At 35.9% G+C, this 7,200-nt stretch overlaps 1 pseudogene across 1 annotated transcript; it reads right to left on the bottom strand.

Annotated features, from left to right (window-relative positions):
• Positions 1–2,815: 2,815 nt before the first annotated feature.
• Positions 2,816–6,969, bottom strand: LOC143613141 (cellulose synthase A catalytic subunit 7 [UDP-forming]-like; annotated as a pseudogene). Its single transcript, XR_013150064.1, has 12 exons — positions 6,851–6,969; positions 6,509–6,704; positions 6,187–6,420; positions 5,988–6,108; positions 5,640–5,906; positions 5,194–5,539; positions 4,834–5,097; positions 4,541–4,753; positions 4,257–4,455; positions 3,972–4,168; positions 3,523–3,876; positions 2,816–3,414 (listed from the first exon to the last, which is right to left on the bottom strand). The product of XR_013150064.1 is annotated as a cellulose synthase A catalytic subunit 7 [UDP-forming]-like (transcript).
• Positions 6,970–7,200: the final 231 nt, after the last annotated feature.

Genomic DNA, 7,200 nt, shown 5'->3' with positions numbered 1-7,200 from the left:
CACCATAACAATAACCACAACCCCACACTCAGTCCCAGAACCTTCATCGTCTCCGGCAACGCCATGATTCCAGCGCCGATTATGGTCGTGGACAGGTTCATCACCGCACCGGGCATCGATTCTCCGTTAAACTAATTATGGGCGGTGCTCTGTTTCTTGGCGATTAATGGGGTTTTGTCGTTGACTGTGATCATGTTGCTGCCTTTGTCTTTGTTTTTGCTGGTTTTGAGAGATGGGTGTTTGGGTTTTTTGGTTGAGGATTGGATTGTCATGATTTGCTGTGTAATTGGGCTTTTGGGTTTGTGGTAAAATGAGTGGAAATGGAAGATGAATTATTGCAGGTAAGGTGTTCGATGAAAAATATATTTTATTAGTGAGATTTTTGACATGATTCATTTCACACTCATAATTCAACACATAATTACACATCACCAGATCTATTCCAATTCCAATTCAATCCTTACTTACTTACATAAAGATGATTAATACTTACTTACTGTTGTTGATAATTGATAGATACAGATAGATATAGTGAGAGTGAGAAATCAGTTGGAATACGACGATGGTGGTGTGTGGTGGTGTTTCAATTCTAATGGTGAATATATATTACATATTGTATAGATTTATTAAATGTTAGCTCATCTCAAATGGTTGGTGTTGTGTGTTATTAAACTGGGGATTGGGGGTTCGAACCCCACCCTTTACACGAAATTTGGATATTTAGTTTTATGATTAATTATAGGCTCAGGGGAAAAATGGTCATTTCAACGTTTTTTGGTCAGTCGATTCACGGTCAACTGACGGCAAGGAGACAGACTGACCCGCCAAAATTTCACAGTGGTCCAAAGTTCGCAAAATCTTTTTCAGTGGTTAACCCATCGCGATACGATATAAACTAGGGAGACAAAATGCAGATTTCTCTTTATTATCTTTCACAATTAATGTTAATGAATGAATCGAATAGGATTTACATTCAAGAAAAATAAACTTTAATTCATATATTGAAATGACTTAAAATATAAGGATCAATATTGAAATGTTGAAAAAAAAAAGGAAGAGAGCTAACGCCTTGTTCTTAAGTTTTTTAACCAAGGAAAGAAAAGGAAAGGAGAGGGAAGGATAAGAAAGGGAAGGGAAGGGAATGGAATTTTTTTTAATTAGGTGTGTTCTTGAGTTTGAAGGAAATTAGAGGAAAAGAAAGGATAACTATGTTAAAAAATAGTTATCCTTAGTAATCATCCCATTTTTGGGAGAATAACTTATTGGGAAAATGCATTAATTTAATCCCTCCTAACTCCTCCTACTCCTTTCCTTTCCATCCTAAAAAAAAACTCAAGAACACCCATTTTTTAACTATCCTTAGTTTTCCTTTCCTTTCCCTCCTTTAAAAAACTCAAGAACAGGACGTAAGAGAGTGACAAGTGACAAAAATGGGTAGTTATTTATTAGAATATATATATATATATATATATATATATATATATATATATATAGGGGAGGGATATCTTGAGAACCATGTTGAGTTGTAAGAACTTTAAGAACTCAAATTTGGACCACACATTTAATTAAATGACATGAAATATGTGGCTGAGATTAAATATAATTAAAAAATGAAGCATGGGAGAGAGTAAGTATTTTTGATGATTACACAAGATTAACTGTTAGTTACACATGTGTAATAAGTCGATTCGGTGTGCAATAAAATACCGTAATTTTTTGTACATCACTTACACTTACGTATTACACATGTGTAAAAAATAATTCAAAAAAAAAAAAAAATTGTCACGTTGAGTTCTTTCGAGTTCTTAAAACTCAAAGCGGTTCTCAAAAGAAATCAATCATATATATATATATATATATATATGGGATGGTTAACGTACAAATGAAATTAACATGCCATATATATATATATATATATATATATATATATATATGGGATGGTTAACGTACAAATGAAATTAACATGCTAAACGTGAAAATCAAGTATTCATTTGTATTTGATCCAAACCCTATATATATATTATTAACTTTCATACAATAAAAAAAATAAAAATTCAAAAAATAAATAAATATTAGAAACCAATAATATAAAACAACCCTCGTAAATAAACAAAACATTTAAAAACTCTATGATTGTTTCATTACATTTACTTAAGCTACCATATTGTTTTATTTGTAAATGAAGACTTTCATGCATTTTATCCGAATTCACGGTATGGGTCTCACCATACCCAGATAACCTTAAACGAGTTATAACATCTCATTATTCTAAAAATAAATCTCACTAAGTATTTGATATGCAAATCCTATAAAATATGGACATAATATTAATATTCAATTTTTTAAGAAAAATATATTATTTATAATAAGAAACAATTTTAAAGTAAAAAAAATAAGCGGGTCGTAGGTATCACCAAACCCACAGTTTTTAAACGGGTTATAATATGTCAGTTATTTGTGAAACTATTTCATCATCAAACCCTAAGTATATTTCTAACTTTTTAATAATAAATAAAATTAAAATGCAAAAAAAAAATATGAATATTAGACACAAGAAAAGAAATACAACCCCCGTAATACGGGGGATAAAAACTAGTATATATATATATATATATTTGAATTCTAATTGTATAAAAAAACATTCTTCATACTGTTAATAGCCTTAATGCATAAAACTGTTTAAATCATTGATCGTATTTATGATGTAGCTATTAATAGCCTTAATACATAAAACTAAGTACAATTCATCATCTGAACAAAACTTTTGACTCTGTAATGTAAATTCAGAAAAAAAAAAGAAAAATTTGAGAAAAGGGAAATAGACTAATGTTTTCAGCAATTGAGTCCACATTGCTTAACATCAGGCCCTTTAGCTTTCAACACAAAGGGATCGATCCGAACCCAAAGCAACGAAAAAATGGAAGCAAGAAGTATAGACCATATAACCACAATAGTCGGCGTCCTGTTTTGCTTTCCCATTAAACCTTTAAGGAACGGGTAAAGATGAACGATCACCCAAAAGGCAAAAAACAGCTTCCCAAATAACGGCCCCCATGATTGGTAACCATTGTTTATAGCGTCTGAAAAGCCCGCCACAACACCGAACATGTTGATGATTAGAATAGTGGTTGGAGGGATGAGTAATGTGGTCCATTTGAATGCGTATAACTCCCCAAAATCCTCATCATCTGATGCTTTTGATGTGACTGTAAAGTTGGTGTCTATTCCTGCCACTACTTTTAGTAGACCTTGTGCGACTGCAAACAGATGAGCCGATACACCGCCTGTCACCCAAAACTGTTCGTTTCTCCACCATTCTTCGATGCTCACTCAACTCCACCTTAGTTCAAGAATGCCGGTTGTGAAAATCGAGAGGAAAAGTGAAATGAAGAAGAGACTTGCCATGGTGCTTATCTGTATGTATCAAATTTCAATCGTTAAAAATGACTGCAAAAGTAAGTTAAAAATACAAATAGTGGTAATTCTGCTGTAGTCTATTATTTTCTACTCTCTTTTACATACCTCTGGCATGATAAACTTCCCGGTGAGTAAGCAAATGGCGGGGAGGGTACAATAAGCAAGAAGTGGGAGAGCAGTGAAGGGATAAACGGTTGTGTTTACGTAAGCAAACCTCTCGAGCCACTTGAGATTACCTCCTTTGTAACCATACAAAAGAGGGCTGTGTCGACTGAAGAAGATCTCAACCGAACCAAGAGCTCAACGCAGAACTTGGTTAAGACGGTCAGATAGATTAATAGGAGCCGACCCTTTAAATGCAGCTCTTTTTGGCATACAATATATAGACCTCCAACCACGACAATGCATCTTGAAGCCCGTTAGAATATCCTCTGTGATTGACCCATAAATCCAGCCCAACTGCATAAGTAAAGATGCTTCAAAAGTTCTAAGTTATGCGCATTTTGTGATACTCGCGATTCACATGTTAAAATAATTGATTTTGATTTTTTTACCTCCTAACCCCATTCGGTTTTGTCTTCATACCCGCAACTGATCACATGAATGGCTTCTTTGAGAAGCGAGGCCGGGCTCGAGGATGGTGGGACCCCACCATCAACCATTAAAGTTGAAGTAACAAAGATAGCTGATTGTCCAAACTTACTTTCAAAGTTCATTTGAGACTTCATTAGTTCTTTATCATCATCATATCCTAAGTAGGAAAAAACACATATAAGTTACAAAAGATTGGTTGGTAAACCAATTTTGTTAGGAGTTGAAGGGCGAAAACGTCAATATACCTTACCCACCCGCTTCATGTTTTCCGTACTTTGGATTCTTCCTACGACGTCCAAAACAAGGGCAACAGTCACAACTTACCATTTTAGGCCTTTTCGGGCCCTTTGGTGGGTCATAACCGTATAATGCTTGTCTTCTGAAAACACATCCTGTCCCGACATATACCGGGCCTTGAATTCCATCTAGTCCTTTCATGTTAATCTGTTAAAAACGACTACAACATTAACCGAACAACAAGTTTTTCATATTATATGTTAATGTTCATATGCTTAATTAAGGAGCTTACATCAAAGAAAACTGTGTTCCGGTTGGCATATCGATCGTGTCTATCTATCCCATCAAACCTTTGTGGAAATTGAACATAACAAACCTTTCTTCCTATCTGTGGATCCATCAAGAAACACATCGCCTCTCGTGCAGCCTTGCTGTTATTCAAGTAATGATCACAATCCAAGTTCAACATAAATGGAGTGTTTGTTAGAACTGCTGAGACCCGGACCTGTAAATCCAAAAAGTTACAGTTTTGTGATGTTTTCTACTTGTTATGACATTATCTTTATAAAATGTAGTGTTGCTTACCAATGCATTCATAGCACCGGCTTTTTTGTGGTGTTGAAAACCAGGCCTCTTTTCACGGGAAACATATACAAGACGAGGAAGCTCGTTTCCTTCGACATCGGTCCCACCATTTAGACCAAGAAAGACCTGAATCATTCCCGGGTGATCTTTTGTGTTATTCCCGGGCCATGGTGTCCCATCTTGCATGATCCATCCTTCTGCTGGTGCTTTCATAGCTTTTGCTACAAGCCCATTGATTCTGACCTTAAATTCTTCATATTCTCTCTACATCTCATCAAGACTAAAATGTTAAAACTTGGAAAAAAGATCATCATATCCACGATCGAGGTTACAAACATTATGGAAATTATTTTAACATGCCTTCATAGCTCGACGTTCCTTGACAAATGTGGGTTGAACTTTATCTTTTAGATAGTTGATTTTGTCTGAGAAGTACATCTCAGGTGCTCGTGGCTCTATGCTAAATTTCTTACAAAATGGAACCCATTTTCGTGCGAATTCTGCGGTTTCTGATAGTGATTCAAAGGTAAGCATTGAAGCTCCATCATCCGATATGTAACATGATATTTTATCAACCGGGTAGTCCATAGATAGGATCGATAATACTGTGTTAGCTGTAACAAGGGGTGGTTCCTTTAATGGATCCACTGTACTCACAAATACATCTACCGGACTTAACGTATTCGGTTCACCTTCCCTCTCATACCTGCACCACAAAATAAAAGCAACCCATTTATAGTTTAAATAGTTGAAACTGCCATCTCTAATTATAAGTTCGATTGGCCTTTGTTATTATTTTTATGTACCTTAAAGAAAGGCGATCAAGATAAGTCTCGCGATCAATTGGGAACCATTTGGGGAACTGATCAAGGATCCATGAGAAAGCAAACCAGATCTCACAGATTACAGAAGTCAACCATAGCCCGAATGCATCATGCACGGGGTTTAATATTCTATGCCGTAGAAAGATAGCTAAGATGAAAAGGCGAGCCACAATCACCATCCGGTAAGGGTTGATCTTGCTAGATGCAATTGGTACTTTCCTTGAAAATGGTTGTCTTGCTTCATCTAACCTGCATCGTTAACATGTAATTAAATTCAATAGAAGATTTAGACCATATTGCATTTTTGTAACATGTTTAAGATATGCATACATTGCCATATCGGGATCAACTGAATCATCGAATTCAGCCGCAAGATTCCCTTGTTGCATTTTCCAATCTTCCATTCTCTCTTTCCATCCTCCATCTTTCTTTTCATCCCATCTTCCACTTCCTGTTGAATCACTTATGCACTCATTAGTTCATAATGCCTTTGATATAATTTTATAAAGATCTTATGTAAGATGTATACCAAACTCAGGTGACCCGCATGGGTGCACACGTTTATGAAGTGATGATAACATCGGCTCTCCATGTGGATATTGGGCATTGCCATCATCATCGTGTCCTCGACCATAACTCATCTTCCCATGAAGCATTGATTCTGCAATGTGGCTGTTGTTATTTTGTTCCTCATCAATGTTGAACTCATGTTCAATGTCATCCACGTCTTCCTCATCATCATCTCCTTCAACCCTTGGACTGCCTGTTAAATGCTTAAATATTATTAATCTCACAAAAAACATATTATATAGTTTGAATCTTTAGGTCAAACTTAATTACTGCTTCCATACCTTTGAGACGTTTGTATCTGGTTTTGCATTGAGGGCAGTTTTGGCTTCCCTCTCTTCGTTCATACTCATAGCACGGTCGACAGACTGGAAAACCGCACTCGTTACATGCCACAAACAAATCTCCATCCACAGTTAGGCCGATCTCGTCACCACATATTTCACAAACCTGGCATGTCATATCCTTTAAAGGCTTCGGCTGTCCAAACATCAAATGCCAGTCAAAAAGTTACTATTTATTTTAACCGTTATCAGAAAACTCATATCCTCTTCAAGGGAGTTAGAGGCAAAAATCTAGTGGAAGCTGGATTCAAACAGTTACATACAAATTAACAAATGTTGTACCTCTTCATGGCCGTGGATGACAACGAGTTCATTGCGGTTGTGGGAACCGGCAACTAGACCGGCACTGGCTTGCATGATGGAAAACACAGAGTGGATGGTGGAGAGTGGTGAGGTTAAGGGTTGTTTTTAATACAAGAGGTGTGGATGTAGCTTTCATAATGGATATGAGATAGTGATGGTATGTTGGTTGAAGGGTCTCCATTGCCTTGAAGTTAAGTTATGTTTCTTCTTCGGTATGCTTCAACTACCTTTTTTATTCCTTTTATGCCAACAACCTTTTGATTCATAACAAAATTTTCTTTGATCTAAATGATTTTATAAATACGATAATTTTATTTTAATTATTATTT

The sequence above is a fragment of the Bidens hawaiensis genome, unplaced genomic scaffold (genome assembly GCF_021521415.1).
Source record: "Bidens hawaiensis isolate Kalapana, Puna unplaced genomic scaffold, B.hawaiensis_p1.1 tig00036730_1, whole genome shotgun sequence".
Classification (NCBI taxonomy): Eukaryota; Viridiplantae; Streptophyta; class Magnoliopsida; order Asterales; family Asteraceae; genus Bidens; species Bidens hawaiensis.
This window is presented reverse-complemented; position numbering and strand designations above follow the sequence as displayed.